General features: G+C 43.9%; 1 protein-coding gene across 2 annotated transcripts in view; it reads right to left on the bottom strand.

Annotated features, from left to right (window-relative positions):
- Positions 1-16,298, bottom strand: part of MICAL3 (microtubule associated monooxygenase, calponin and LIM domain containing 3) — a 174,134-nt gene that overhangs the window by 153,084 nt on the left and 4,752 nt on the right. The window contains exon 1 of one of the 2 annotated variants that reach the window (XM_059848076.1): positions 7,216-7,324. The exons of the other annotated variant lie outside the window; for it this stretch is intronic. The gene's annotated coding sequence lies outside the window, so the exon portion shown is untranslated. Of the gene's footprint in view, positions 1-7,215; positions 7,325-16,298 lie in introns of those variants that run through there. 2 annotated transcript variants of the gene reach the window in all.

Genomic DNA, 16,298 nt, shown 5'->3' with positions numbered 1-16,298 from the left:
GCCGGGCGGGGATTGGCGGAGATCAAAAAAAGGGGCGGGGCCAGACAACGGCTGTTTAAAGCGCCCCCGGGCGGAGGGGTGCGTGCCCCGGGAGCGCGCCCCGTGCCCTGCGACTCGGGAAAGGCCGGTGGAGCCGAGTGATGGCACCGGAGGAACCGCCGGGGGGAAGGTGGCAAATAAATAGTATCTAAAGGTGGCCGCAGGGCCGTCTTGAGAAAAGCCAGGAGATGTTTTTGGCTCGGGGGTGGCCGTCGCAGCTCGTCCCGTTTGGACCGTGATGCGCTCCGTGCCCCTGCTCTCGGGAAGTGTAGTAATGACATATCTTCTGAACAGAGAAGGACATAGTTCTCCCAGGAAAATCCTGGGAAGATGTGCAGAAGCTGTAGGAAACTTAGAAGAAAGAATTTAAACAATCATTATCTCCCTTTCTGTAACTATTGCTTATAGATATATTTCTTTAGAGTGTACTTTTCATAGTTCAGTAATAGTGTGAGAGAAGATTCCTAAAGGCCAATCATGTCTTAAGTCCACCATTGTTTCTATAAGAACTGTAGATTTCTATTAATAAAGTGTCTTTTCATGCCTTCTGATGATGGAGTCTCTGTATCACCTTTACCTGTCCCCGATACCCCTACAGTGACAGGGATGATGAGCAATGTTGCAGCAGGTGGATGCTGCTGCCATCATCCTTGTCTCCTGCTAATCAACTCAGCTTGGGAGCCCCAAATATTGGCTAATCACTCAGGTCACACCGAGGTGACAGTGTAAGGACTGGTTGGACCAGGGAATCAGCCAGCCCTGCTCTTTGAGACAGCACTGAGAGGAACCCAGGAAGGTCCAACCAAAGCCACAGCCTTCCAACCCTACCTTAAGAGAAGTTTAGGTCTCCATAGCATATTAGAGATTCTGGTATGAAAGTTAGTCAGGTATTGTAGTAACACACAATAAAGCACCGAGCAGATATCATTCATAAGAGATGCATAAAGTGAGTTAATGATATGGCTGAGCAAATTCTTACTACAGTGGGGTATGACAAATATCAGCCAGAAGTGCACAATTCCCAATTCACTATCTATATCCATGTCTGAGAACAGATGGAGGAAAGCCTTTAGCTGATCTAAACTTGGCTCAACCCACCCTGTTTACTGATGGAGTTTCCATGAGCATAAAAATTAGAGCTACTGGTTGCAATCATGGGAGAGCCTCAGCCTGCTGATTCACCTTCCATTATCTGCTCAAAACCAACAATTGCAGGTGTCCTCCCCTGCAAAGATGCAGGCTGGGGGTGTGTTAATTATTGAAAAATGAAAGCAGATGGAGGAGGGAGTTTACACATAGTGATACAGGAGATATTTGAAAATGCTCTCCTGGGGCCTGACTTGCACAGAGTTTGCAGTGATTACTGGCTGAGCACTCTGAACAGTCAGGAGGAGAGCTGGCAAGTTGAACAGAAATCTTTGTAAAGTGCTAATAAGGACCCAAACAATTCCCATTAGGGAACTGCAGAGCCATCTGCACTCTAGCATCAGGCTGCCTATGGCATCCACAGCAAGGCTTGTATGTCTTGGCTCGATATTTTGGAATCCAGCACCAGAGAGGCGAAGTCATATGACAGGGTTATTTGCATCATTATGCTGCTGGACTCTCAGAGAAGTTTTCACAATGTGCAGTAAGAAGAAGGGTTTAAACAAGTGGAACTGAAGCAAAAACAAAGGACTGTAGTGCCTCTGCATGTCCCTTGTCACCACATGCACGTGGTGGGCAGAGTGGGAGGAGGGTGGCAGGCAGTACTGTACAGAACTTTAGGCTAATAAAGCACACTCACAAAAACTGCAACATCAGTACAAAATGGGCTCTTTTGCAACACAAAAACAAGCTAAGACAGCTGAAATTCTGCATCACAGCTTGGTTAGAAGCCTGATGTTCCAGGCTGGTGATGTGCAAGGCAAGCCCAGCACCATTATCTCCCCCGAGAGTTTTACAGAACCGCTGGTTTGCACCGGGCTAGGGAGCAGTGTACTCAGCCAGGCAGTGATTGATTCCCTGTGAATTCCTGCCTGCAGGCACTGTAAACCTGGGTGTTGGCACTCCAGAAGTGACCTCTAGTGAGCAGAGCAGCTGTTGAGGAAGCAGTTCCAAACCAACCCAGGGAAAAATATTGTGGTTCCAGGCTGAGATTTTTCAAGGAGGTGAGCTGCCACCTCTCAAAATAAAGTCAGAGTATGACACAGTGTCCCATTTTGAAAAGTATATATAGAAAAATAAGAAAAATTGAAATTTTATAAAAAATAAGTCAATATAGAAAAATAATATATAGAAAAATACTTTTTTTTTTCTTCCAAGAGAAATTATTGAAGGCTCGTAGGGCCCAGGTGTTGCTTCCAGTCAGACAAGGAGTATAACAAGGAAGACAAGTTACAGAAGAAAATTCAAGAAAGTTTTTGGTATCTCTATGGAATCAAAGCTATTTTCACAGTAAAAATAGCCAAGGAATCTTAAATTCTATTTTGACAACCTTCCAAGGTTCAGGACTTGCCAGGTGTGTGCTCCTGTGGGAATTTGTAATCTCTTTTAACCAAGAGCACCAAATTCCACGGGAAGCATACTGTCCCAGAGCAGGGTCCCCACATCTGGAAACAGGAAGTAAAAACACAGCAAGCAGATTTTCAAGCAAGGAGGTGATCACCAAATTACAGCACTGGAAGGGATACTGAGAGGTCATCTAACTCCAGCCCTGTGAAAGCATCTCTGTCCCATCTGTTTTACCTCTTAAAGACCTCCCCAGTGCAGACACCACAGTCTATCCAGGAAAGATGTTCTTTTCTCATGATCCACTCCTTTTGCCTTTAGAAAGTTTCCCCTAATGGTAAAGCTGGATCTCTCTCAGCATAATTTACATGTACTTCTCATCCAACCCAACACAGACAAAAAAATCCATTTGTTCCTTTCATTCCTGCAACAGCCTTTTAGATGCATGAAGATTTCTCAAGTCACTTTTCACATTCCCCAGACCTAAAACTCCATTTCTTCTTGTCTGTCCTCCTAGTTTAGATTGGGTGAGGCTCTGTTGGTTCATGGTGCTCCCCTTTGGTGGCTCCCACTTTAATCCATGCCTTCCCTGAATTTCTCTCTGCAGGAACAGCATACAGTGTGATCCCAGCTGAGGCCTTACCAGTGCAATGCAGAATGGAAGGAGCACTTGGTGTGCTCTGCAATCATCCCTCCTGTTTATACATTTTAGTGTGACGTTCACAGTGACAAAGGATTTTTTTGTTGCTGCTTTTTGCTTTGATTTGTAAAAGTCAAGGCTACAACATGAAACCAAATTGCCCCTGAAGCCCCTGAGATGCTCTCCATTAACAGGAACTCTTTTCTCCTGTGTACAAGTGTTTCTGTTAAAAGTCACTGTATTTGAATTGCCATCTGCTGTAAGCAACTGAATTGGGATCTTGATGAGTTATAGTTTTGTTTTCTCATGCTCACACTTACTGGGACAGCTAAACCCGTTTTGTTTTTAAATGTAAAAGTAATCTGCATACAAATGAGCAGCTAAGAGCTTCCAAAAGAAGAACTGTTTTTCAGAAGAAACTGAAGTACTAGTCTAGTCTACAGAGGTTTTAAAATTTTCTGTTTTCTGTCCCATTGTTCTGGAGCACTGACTTTCTGAGCAAGAGCACAAGTGTTCAATCTGTGGTTCAAATGCAAGGCAGAAGTCACCAAGCTCCCAGCATTCTCCTGATGCAAGTGATTATTCACTGCACAGGCATTTGAATAGCTGCAATATTTATGAAATGATGTATTCAACCCCCTGAACACACATGCACACCCTAATCCTGACTGATGTTGTGTGCTGAGCTGGGAGCTGAGTTTCAAATGATTTGCTGGTGGTGTTTGGTTGCAAGGAAACAAATACAAGTCTAATTCAGTAGAAACTTCTGTAGGTAAAAATTTCTGCAGTTAAAAAGGAAAATAAAAAACCAGCCCATCAGAGACTGTGAGTTTTGATCATGTAGATAAATATTTCTAACCCATCATGCTGAACAAATAAGTGTTCTGGTAGGAACTAACAAGGAAGGTTTCTCTGGGGTTACATGCAAATCTGCTGAGTGTTCAGTATAGACTTCAGCATTTGGAACTATTTTAAGAATAAGAGGGGTTCTGGGTCTGTGCATATACACTGCAGACAATTTCACTGCTCACAGATTTTGCCAAGCAGTAAAATATAAAGTTGCAGCTTTGGGTTTGCTGCTATGAGTCAGGACCGTGGGCATATGAGAAGCTGATGAGAAACACACAACTTTCACTTCACTATACTGTAAATTTTATGAAGAATTAACACAAACCAAAGGCTACACAAGTGCAGAAAACTCCCTCCCAAAGTGGTACATTACACCAAGGCTGGGAAGAGTAGCCCAGCTGAGTTTCACTTCATGCTTTAGGAACAACAGTTCAAGTGTGTAAAGAGGTGTGAGATCATCCAAAGCAGTAAGACAAGTGTTTGTCAAGGAAGAAAATATAGATATTCAAGGACACCATACTCAGATGAAGTACTGCTAGACTGCTGACCTACAGTTAATACACCATCCAAAAAAGTCACAAGTACAGCATTTCCTTGTAATCAGACAGTTCCCAAAAAGGACCAAAGGGAATGGATTCAAATGTGCCTTGGTGAAATGTAATGGCAACTCCTACAAGGTCATTACTGAGACCCTTCATTGGTTGTTCATCTAATTTGGACTATAGAAGTTCCCCACGAGAGCTGCCTGTAAAGCTGAGATTGGTTTACTCCACAGAGCGTGCATCAAGGTCTGAAAGGCATGTTTACTGTTTGGAGTTTGGATTATGGGAGAGCCTGAGCTATGTTCACTATGCTTGTTTTTAAAACAACAGATTTCTACTCCTTTAAGGAAATGTACAGAGCAGCTCCCCTGTGGTGGTGTTGTGGAAATAGCTGACAGCCCCTTCCAAGCAGATTGGGAAGTTTCCTTCAAACTCTTAACCATGGTTAGGTTCTCTTTAGCTGTGTTGTCCTGGTTGAGAAGCTTATTGCTTTATTAGAGCTACTGGAACTGTTCTTTGACAAGCTATAAAAAAGACTCTACCTATGTTCAATCCAAATTCATCACTGTTTAGAGAAGTACTAATAAAAAGGGAAAAGTAAATCAATGAAGTCACTTTATTGATCTTGAGAATGTGGAGCTACTATTAATAAAACATGTTGGTGTTGTTTTATGGATAGGTCAAAGTCCTGGTAAGGGTGTGTTTGTCATTCTAATTTTTGTGCAGTTTCATCAACAAAGTATTTGCTATTGCAGTATTGTAGTTATTCATCTCCTGTTTTCCTCCCCCACAGCCAGAACATCTGCTAAATGTTTCTGAATCCCAGCTTGTTGGGCTAGGGCCCGTTGCTTTTCCATATTTATGAACTGTGTGGTACACTGGCACTCATTCAGCAGCCTGCTTCCCCAGGCTCATGCACAATGACATCAGCTGCTGTGGGTTTGTGTGCAGGAGATCCACATGTGCAGGGCTCACACAGGGGGCTGCAAAAATCCTCTGGCCTCCAGAAGCACTCAAACTCCACTGCTGCCTAGGAGCAGAGCTATCAACTAATGTTTGAGCCATGCAGGGACAAGGAAGAGGAGCTAGAGGTATTTATGGTGTCACCTGGAATTGTAATGAAGAGTAATGGGCTAAAATTGAATGAAAACAGTTCTATCTGACTCCTGAAATATTCAGAAATATCATCCAAATATTTTCCAGTTTGGTCAAAGAGGCAAACTAAACAAAATCCACTATGCTTGTGTTAGTTGTTACAGGCAGGACAAAGCAGAACACAGGAGTGGTTCTGGGGATGTAGAAAAGAGCCCATAATGAATTTCTGACTTCTGTTTTTGCTCTGTAGTAGCCCAGGCTGTCATGCCAACACTCACACAGGCACAGCTTTATGCTATTTACACACTGAGGGGAGGGTGCTGTGCCATTCTTGTGCCCACACGTGACTGCCATCACACCAAGAGGAGCTGTGCTCACAAACTGCCCTTGTGTGCCTGGGCTGAGAGGACCTGTCCCTGTTCCCTTCCCAGCTGCTCTGCAAACTGTGCTTTCCCAAAGTCAAGGATGCAGGATTTTCAAACCTCGTGAGAAACAGCCAACCCCCATCTCCTCTCACTGTGAGAGTCTGAGGATCATTTGTCTGCCCAAATGCATGCCAGCAACAGACCACAAGCACAATCACAGCCTAACAGTCTTAATGAGATTACAGCTAGAGATGCCCCAGTGCTGCTGTCTGATTAAGGAACAGAACAAGCACCAAATTCATCTGGAGAAAAAGAAATCTCCTTGCCTTTCAACCTGCAGGTTGATCAGGATTTCAGATCTACGGTGTACAACCTTTGATTTCTTTTCCCTTGTAAATCCTTACAATTGTTTTTGTTTGTTTGTTTGTTTGCAATGCATTAGTTTCTTTACAAAGCAGTGTATTCATTTCACAGATGACTAAGTTACATTAATATTTTTCAGGACGTGATTTGAAACTGATGATCACACTGCTCAGTAACATGACTACATTTATAGATGCCTATTGTTAGCCATGGTGGATTGATCTCACCCATGGCTACTGTCTGTGTGCTTGACTATGACACCCATGTGCTACAGGGGAACGTGGTGGATCTTTGCCAGGATAATTCCTTTTATCAGCAGTTTATCTGGAGCATCTGTTTGTCTCATCAGAATGAAACTGCTTGTAACTCTATCCTCCACAGGGCAAATACTCTTTCTGCACCTGTTCAAGCATTTGATTTACTTACTGCTTCAATTCTTAATCTCAATGAAAACAAATAAGTCAGCTTGTACAACAAAGGCTGGAACCATGAATTAAATGGAAAAGCTGATATAGGAGAATATCAGCTGGCTAGAGCACAAACCTGGTATTAAGGTAGGATTGTGCAGTGCTCGCTGCAAATTGCAGATCTCATCGAGCTTCCTGCAAGAAACCTGCTGCTAATGGCAAGGCTGCAGCCCCTGCAGGAATTCATGCCTAGGACAAAAAGCCAGTAGCAATGCATTCACGGATTTTGCAAGAAGCCTGGAGCTAGCACAAAAGAAAATTCCTCCCCTTAGACACAAGAAACCCCGGAATTTCCTAGCCAATGCCAAACAATAAATAACAATTTGCAGCAGAAGGTAGGAGAGGCTGGCTGGGTGGGTACTCACGGAGCGAGGCTGCGGGAATGACCTTCTTCTCACATGAGTCAACTCCTCCCCGACAGGTGCTCGCAGCTCCCCGCCTCTGCAGGGGCAGAGACCCAGATGAGAGCCCCTGCCCCTCCCCTGCCCTGCCTCCACACGGCTTCTCTTTGCAGGGCTCCCAGCAGCGATTTTCTCCTTCTCTAGGCTTGCGAGGTAAAGCCAAAATTTAAAAGAAACGGGATCTCGGATGCGAATCTCCTTGTGTAAGGCTTTGCCAGAGCATCTCGCCCAGTCTCGAGGAGGCTGAGTGATGATGCCTCTGGCTGCCAAGTCGTCACGGTTGCCACAGTAACGGAGCAGTGGTCCCCTGTGGCTTGCTAAGGGAGCGGCAACGGGAGCACCGAATGGATGCACTGCCTCCTCCTTCGAGGATTCCTCTGACCTGAGTAATCCACCCATTTCTTAAAAAAGGCTGGTTTATACAGGAGGTATTTCCCTCACACCCCCCCTCCCACCTTGGTTACTCCACTCACAGATCTCTACAGCATCTTTAGTCTTGTTTCTGTGGTGTAGGAAAGCTGGCATAACCCCGAGAGAGCTGCTGGCTTCCCCTGAGAAATACCATGGCTTGTGAAAAGAGGAGAAAAGAAACCTTGTTCTGGTGAATATCTGAGCAGTAGCACACGCTCACCAGTGTTTGAAGAAGTGCTGGGACAGCGTGATATAATCTTGTCTCTGTGAGCAGGTGAATGAGCAGTTGAGAGAGCAGGAGGGGATTTCTCTGCCAAGTGTTTCTCTGCCAACAGAGCCGAGCACAAGTGTGTCTGTGAGGCCCTGTTACAGCTACAGGGAAGCTCAGGGCAGGCAAGATTCCTTTGTTCCTGTCCCCTCAACTGAAAAGTCTCGGTGCTGTCATTTCTGTGCCTTAATATTGCTCTTTTCTACTTATTTTTATTATAACATTGACAGTTAAACATTAGCAGTAATGTTAGGCAGGACAGTCCACCACAGAGGAGATCTGCAGACTCTGGGCTGTAGTCAGAAAAGCAGCCAAGGCTGCAGAAGCAGGCGTTATTTTGCTGGACAATGAACAATTCAGCCTTGTTTTGGAAAGCAACTCCTTGGATAGTTAAATAATACCACTTGTTTATGAGACAGACTATTTATCTCATCTTCTTTATAAAATGTTGCTAACGGTTCTTTGTTGCTTTCTTTATTATTCTCTCTTAAAGCCAAGTGCTTCTTTTAAGGTAATGGGTTTCCTCTCTCAGGGCACCAGTAACAAACACAGCTCTGTGTGCACGTAGGTGGGGTGGACAAAGACAAACACACAGAAGTAAAACCCACACATTTGCTTCCTTAACTGACTCTCCTCTCCTTACTTTCAACCCAGGTTTTTTGGGCAATCTGTGACAGTGGCTCATCCCGGCTTGCTAGGTAGGGACAGGCCTCCAGGTCCCAAAATCCAGATATTGAAGATCCCATCATGACAAGGGGTTAAGTACCTTTTTGCTCCACTATAATCTGCAGCAGCAGAGATGGGACTAGTTAAGAACAGCAGTATCAGCCAGAAGGGCTAGAAAGAATTGATCTAGATTATAAAAGCTGTGAGCAGGCAAAATAAATCTCATGTTTTAAAAGAAGTAAAAATTCTAATCTTTTTATTTATCTTTGCCTCTGCCTTCAGACTCAGTTTTCCAGCTTTCCTCCAACATACTGAGAGGATTAAAACTTAATTTGATTTAGGAAAAAACCTTCCATTTCTCCTATGTTTACAGGATTCTTAAATGTGGGACTTGGAGAACATCACCAAACACGGTGATGGCCACGACAACACCACTGGGCTTGGCAGTGCAGAATATCTCTGTGAAGTGGGAAAGTCCATCTAGGCCCAGCCTAAGAGAGTCTGGAGCCTTCTGATTACAGGTGCTGGATTTAATCACCCCCACACACAGACACCCTCCTTGCATGGGGCCTTGTTCAAAATCAGTTATTAGTACAGCCAGACATAGGAGCACCCAGTTCCACACAGGTGTGAGGTTACTAAACATATGAAGGCATTTTATAGAAATTCAAGGTATCATGGGCATTTTATGCCTGTTTCCTCAGTAACCTTAAATGAGAATTCAGCAAGATAGATACTGAGCTGCACACTGGGTCTCACATAGGAAAGTGGTGCTTGGTACATATAATTAAATAAATCTGTTTTGCTGACACTCCCTCCCCCACCCCTTCCCTCAGCTATTTTTACGCTTGGCTTAGTGGAAAAGACTTGGTGCCTCTGGGTGTGAAGCATGACGCCATTCAAAAGGAAGCTGTCCCCTGAAGAAGACAATCCTGAGAAGGAATAATGCTGGGCTCTCAGGGAGTAGGAAAGCAGCAGAGGAATGTAGGGGAGAGGAGGTGGCTGGGCTTGGCCTGCAGCACTGAGAAGTCTTTTCCATTTGCAGCTTTCTCCTCCTGCAGTCAGAGCTATTTAATGGCATCACGAGGGCTGCTGTAGCATTACTCAGGGAAGAGGGGATAAAAATGACAGCAGCTAATAAGCACCCATTTCTCATCAGTGCCCTCATAAGGCTAATTGCACAAACAGAACGTTTCGGAGGCTAACGGGCTGGAAATGACATTCTGTCTGCTGGATCCAGACCAGCACAGAGAGACTGCCTCCCTGTGCCTGGACACCAACAAAGACAGGGCTGTCCCCAAATGTGTGTCCACAGGAGGACACAGACTTGAGAAACTGAGCTGGAATGCTAAAGACACAGCACAGTCATTCCTCCTGACGATCAGGAGGCAACGGGAGCAGAAACATTGAATGTTCCTTAGTCCATAAATGTCCAGACCACAATCCTGGTTCTGAAGTTCCCTCACAGAAAGGAAGGCTTTGTCTGGAGCTCACGACTGAGGACAGCAAGAAAGACTCAAAAAAACCTGAAAACAACCAATCCAAGCTTGGTGGAGCAGGGTGGAAGCACACCTTGAGCTGAGGCCTCGGTTCAGAGGAGGCATTCATGCTTCCCAGAGGAGAGGCTGGCTGATGGGAAGGGCAGGCACTGGACAGAGCTGTGTGTGGTCTCAGAGCAGCATAAAGGCAGGGAGTGTGTGTTTGTGTGTGTAGGAAGGGAGCTGTCGGTAGTGGGAGTGCAGCCCCTGCACGTGAATTATAGATGTCAAAGCTGAAAAAGTGCTTGTTGGCCTGTTCACTTCCCCTTCTTTTGTCTGTGAAGATTTGAAAAGTTGAATCTTCCACTCATTGCACTAAAGGATCTAATGCAGTATATTTGCTCTAGTATCGTCAGCCACTAATTAGATAATTCTGACCAAAAAAAAATACTTGACAAGATTGGTTCTTTCAAACATCCAGGTTCATTTTGCTCTTAGTATCACTATTCAGGTTTATTTTAAACCCACATTTACATTTTTTTCTCACTCTGATCTATAGTTAGGCTTGTTAGGAAGTGTCTGTGCTGTTTTTTCTATTTTTAAAATATGGGCCCACGTTTGATGGGTTTTTGCTTGAGGTTCTCTGGTGAACTGCTGGTAAAATTAACTCACAACCAGTTTTCAAGGCTATTGGAAAGCCATGACCACATTCAAATATATTCTCTTCTAAATGATTTGGATTTGCTAGGCTTTTTCCCCCCCAATATTTTCACACCTGATTTTCATGGAGATCCATGCTCCTGCTTGTTTATACTCCTACTAACTGCTGCTATGGTCTTGCATGTTATTGATGGGTTTACTGGAAAGCTCAGCAACTCAGCAATTTTATAACTGCATTATAAATAATTCAACCAACTGTTCTTCCCCACATCTACATCTCATTTATTAATGGACTTTCTTTCTAGGCAGTATTTTCTTCTCTCATCCCCGTCCCAGATATATAAATATATAAAAATATATACTTGGAGGAGGAATTTAATTAGTTTTGCCATCCTTGTGCCAAAACTTCCACTGACTTCAGTCAGAGATTTGCCTGAAGAATGCCTGATTATAGCCTGTAGGAGTTGGTCCTATTTCTGTACCCCAGAAGAGGCTGAAGTGAGTGCACAGAGTGGGCACTGGAGTCCCATGGGGGTTTGAACCCAGGGTCATTGGAAGAGAAGCACCAAAGTGTGGGTTTGTGTGTATAAGAAAAAGAAGGTGAAGCACACAGAGGGGAGCTAGGCAAACTGATTGAGGATTCTGTTATACAAGAGCAGGGAAAAAGGAAGATTTTACATTATTAATTCATGTTAAACTTTGTTTGTTTGTTTGTTTGTTTGTTTGTTTGACTTGGTTTGGTTTAACTTTTCAAATAACAGAAGAGTGGATTTTCTCCTTCCCCCCTTTTCTGTCATCAGACAGCTGTGCAAATATTTTAGCATGTGATTGTGGAAGCACAGCACTGCAAACTTCTGCATCGTGCCAAGAGAAAAGTACAGGAAAACAAAAGGCAAAAGCCTGGGGTAGATCTGGCTGCCAGGATCTTCTGTCCCCAGGGGAACCAGAGAGAGGAAAAGGGAGAGAAAAAGGAGAACTGTGATAGCTTTCACTGCTGACAGTGACAGTGTCCCAGGTCAGAAGGAAACACAGACTGGAAGGAGGGTAGCAAAGGTATCAGAGCAATTAGCAGTCACAGAACCACGACTTTCTCTTTTTTGTTGGCTTTATCTGCATCACCAACTGCTTGTATTGTACCTGCCCTAAGAGATGGAGTTCTCAGGTTGCAGGTAAATTGAAAACCGACTTACACGGTGCAGTAAATCAGTCTTTTAATTTAGGAAATCAGACCTACATGCCTGGTTTGTGGTAATACTGGCCTGGCATAAAACAGGTCTTTTCCAGCAGCTTGAGGGGTTCATCAGCAAAGTAGTGACTCAGGCCAGATGACTGAAAACCCATCTCTTCACAAGTTCCCTCAGGAGTTTCTGCTACACAAGTGTGGGCAGTGGGTGATAACACAAACCTAAATATGCCACAGCCAGGAATCAAGCTGACTGATTCTCTGCCAAAGGATCCTATCTTGTTACTGTAGGGGAAAGAATTAATCCATTAAAAAATTAGCTATCACTTGCAATATTCACAGTGGTTTGCCAGGCTCATTTCAGTGATTCCTGTACATCAAATGACAGCACATCTTCATCTTTCACTGCTCAAGTGAAAACAATAGGTCACTGTGTAATGGGAGCCCATCTCCCAGCCCATCCTGCTCCTGAGGAGTCAAAGGATCAAGACTCATTCCTGAAGCTGGCCATCATTCTGTGCCCTGAAATGCAGAGCTGGGGATACTTCTCTTTTTTTCTCCCTTTCTTTTAGGGCCATAAAACTGCCAAAGTTACTCAAACAAACAAGAAACTCTTGGCTGTACTGCATGTAATCTCCCATCCCAGGGAATTAAACAGGTGGTTATTAAAACTGTAATAACACCCACACTGTGAGAACATTTAAACCCTAAAGGAAGAAATTCTTCCTCCATCAAAGAGAGCAAAATCATTTAATGGTTTCAGGAAGTCTTCATACTCCAGCCTCCTCTAACCATTTGCATTCCACTTCCCTTTAATTACCTGAATGATTAATTAACATCTATCAGCTAATGTTTTGCACAGTGCTTCAAATAAGTAAAGCACTGTATAAATCCTTGATAGGAATTGTTAATTAGGCTACTATTTATGCCACTGTTGTTCTGGGCTCTTCCCATTGCTTTCCATATTCACCTTCATAGGCAGTGCTCAGTGCTACCTTTCAGTGGTCAGTGGCTGTTATTTGCAGCCCAAATTATGGAGTCAACACCACCATCCTCCTGGAGGTGTTTCAAAAATATGTAGCTTTTCTGGCATTGTCACATGTACTTTTATGGGACCTGAGTCCTCAGCAAAGACCTTGCACCCTGTCATCCACCTTAACAGCATTTTTACCTCACAGGCCCAGACTCCAGCCTCACAGCAGCTCTCCCCTGGCCAGGTATGCTCAGAGGTGAGGATGGAGGCTCCCTTCACTCAGTGTGACAGCACAAAACATGGGTACAGCTCCTCCCTACAGGACACCAGCTTTCCAAACAAGCCCTGGCAATATCTGCGGCTCCATCCTTCCTTTAGGAAGCCTCAGCAGGGTTCTCCTGATGCCATAGGGGCTGAGCACAGATTCCAGCAGAGCCATGGCTAGTGTGGCCTCCCAGGGCAGAGCAGAGGTTTGTCTGGAACAGAAATCCCACCCACCTCCACATGGCTCTCCTATGATTCTGGGCATTTACAGTTAGGTGAACAAGGGCTGAATTTGGGTGTCTCAAGTTGCAGCTGTCTTGAGAGACCAGAGACATGACTTTTAAAACCAGGACATATCCCTGCAATTGAAAGCAGTTGTCTCTGCAGTTGTGGTCTCTGCAGATCCTGTGAGATAAGCACACAAAATACTGCATTCGTTTTGTTTTCCTTTAACTGTCAGCCATACAAATTCTGCTTTATAATTGAGCATCAAGTCAAGTTCTTTCCTTCTTACTCATAAGTAACATTCAACAAGCCAAAACAGGCCACAGGAATGCCAAAAATATAACCCTTTGGAACTCAGTAAACACTTTTGTTGATACTGCTGAAAACGGAGCAGAATCATTTTCTCTGAGTGCACTCAGAGGTAATGAGAGCCCATTGCTTTGAGTCACTGAACTCAACCTGAGTGCCAGTGGGACAGGCTGAGTGGTGAATCTCATGATCCTTCCCTTATGTCTCTGTTTATTTTAACTCCTTCTAGAGTCTCTAAAGGAAGAGACTCTCATGCTCAAAGATACTGAAGCAGCAAAGGACAAGTGCAGAAATAAAGTCCCTGGAATGCTCTTTTCTTCCTTGCCTAGATCAGTGCATAGGGCTTTCTAAGCAGAAAGGTCCATGGAGAGAAGGGAAAGAACTTCATAATCCCCTTTCCTTCTGTATCCTCACACTGTTTGCAGCTCTGGGTTTGTGGGGACTGTGAAACTTTATTGTCTTGGTCCTTAATAACTCTGGAAGTAGATTGCTAACAGCACAAGTTTTCCACAAAAGTCCCACAGAGATGTCCAAGGGTTTGCACAGCACAACTGCCTGTGACAGCCTCCAGTGCTGAGAAATGATGGAATTTGCACTAAGTCAGCACTGGAGGAGAAAAGAAAAAACAAAATGGAGGAAGAAAAAACAGAGAGTAACAAATGAAGAGTGCAGAAAAGGAAGATACAGAAAACAAATCAGAACCACTTAACATGGGTTAACTCCTTCATGGCTGGCATCTCTAAATCCCAGGATTTAGAGCTACTTCAAACACCAGAAAGGCAGCCAGCTTGCTCTGAGATCTCCATGCACATACAGATATGGAGACATTATACTGGCAGTATGGAGAGCTCAAATGAAGGGGCTTAAATCTGTGTGCTTATGTGTGTATGTGCATGTTCCATGGTATGCAGCACCAACAGCTCTGGGAGTAGAAAATTACAAGCTAGGCCTTATATTGTAACAAAATAGCTTTGAAACCTTAAGATTTTGAGCTATAAATGAAAAATTTAAAAAACTGACCGAACAAAAAAAAAACAACCCAAAAGCCACCCAAACAAACAAACAAACAAAACAAAAACCAAAACAAAAACAACAGCAGCAATGACAAAATAAACAAAACCAAACAAACAAACCCCAAACCAGGACAGTGAGCACTCTTTTGCTAAAATCCAAAAGTGACAGAAGGAGGTGAGGATGAGCAGAAGTGGTTGCTGAAGTTTGCCTGCCACCCCTTGGTGCCTGTGCTGGAGAATGCACACAAACCTGCTGGAGTGTCCTGCACCCTTTGGCAGCTTTGTGCCCAAACTGTCCTGACTGAAGGCTTTCTCTGAGGGATGTAAACAAAGGACAAATTTGGAACAAAGTGCCCCAAAAGGCTGATGAACTGCTGCCTGGGTGACCCACAGAGAATGTGAGGAGCAGGCTTGTGGAGAAAACTGGACAGAAGGAAGAAAGGGTCTATGAGGAGTTTGATTTTTTTTCCTATTGAATCAAGATGGAAACAGGGTGTGGGTCTTGCTTCTCTTTGTGGCTCTGGGGAGAGCAGAGGGATTGGTTTCAGTGGCTCATTTCCCCAGGCTCCTGCTGTTTCATGGAGATCAATGTATCATTTAATAGGGAGAGGCTTTTCAGCTCTCTGAGATTTTATCTGCTGATGGCTTCCATGATATTTATAGACATATCCATCAGCATAACAGCAGGAAGCAATTCTCCAGAGGTCAAATTGGGTGGATTTCCCCTATTTAAAGTGCATTATGGATGCAGCTTTCTGTATAGGATTAACCACTTAACTCACTGAATCCTGAACATCATCAGCTATTGTTCATAAAAACTGATGATCTCCATGGCTTAGTTGTGGGATGGTCGACTTGTTTTCAGCTTCAATTATCTTTTCAAATAATAAGGTCCTTTGTTAACCTCTGACTTGCTGAGCACTGTGTAGGCAGCTTATTAAGTACTTCACAGTCCTCTTTTAACCCTATGATTCAGGCAGCTCTAGAGATTTAGTCCCACGATTGTCCTATTTCTGACCAGTCTGAATCTTTGATTGCCACAGCAACAGCAACATCAGAGAACCTGCTTTGATCATGGCAGGCTTAGGAAAATAAACCACAGTGGCTTGGAAGATCAAGGCAGAACCTACTTGCTTATTATACAAAGTGTTTAAATGCTTTCAGCCTAACTTTTGGTAATGATTTACAGAGCATGCTTCCCTGCTAAGACTATTTAGAGAGTCAGCTCCTTTGGGGATTTAGGATGCAGTGATTCTATCTCCTAAAATTATTCTACTAACTTTCTAGTATTGAATTTCTCCTTGTGAGCACACCTTTTGGAATGAGAGAGCCTTGCAAGGGGAGCTCAGAATAGACTTGTTGTTCCAGCAGCTCAGAGTGCACTGGAAATGTGAACTGCTGTGAACTGCTGCTTGATCCGGCACAGAAAGATGGATGTAGAGTCCTGACATGGACAAGTGCTCTTGAATACAAATTTGAGTTATTTAAGGTTTTGTTTCCAATCACCAGAGCTATCATCAGTCATGTCTGTCCATCCACTCTCCCTTTCAAATTCACCATGACCTCCTCATGGCCTTATTTGACTTAACCTTGCTGT

The sequence above is a fragment of the Haemorhous mexicanus genome, chromosome 5, assembly GCF_027477595.1.
Source record: "Haemorhous mexicanus isolate bHaeMex1 chromosome 5, bHaeMex1.pri, whole genome shotgun sequence".
In the NCBI taxonomy this organism is placed as follows: domain Eukaryota; kingdom Metazoa; phylum Chordata; class Aves; order Passeriformes; family Fringillidae; genus Haemorhous; species Haemorhous mexicanus.
Note: the sequence above shows the minus strand (reverse complement) of the source record. Positions and strands in the feature narration are given on the sequence as shown.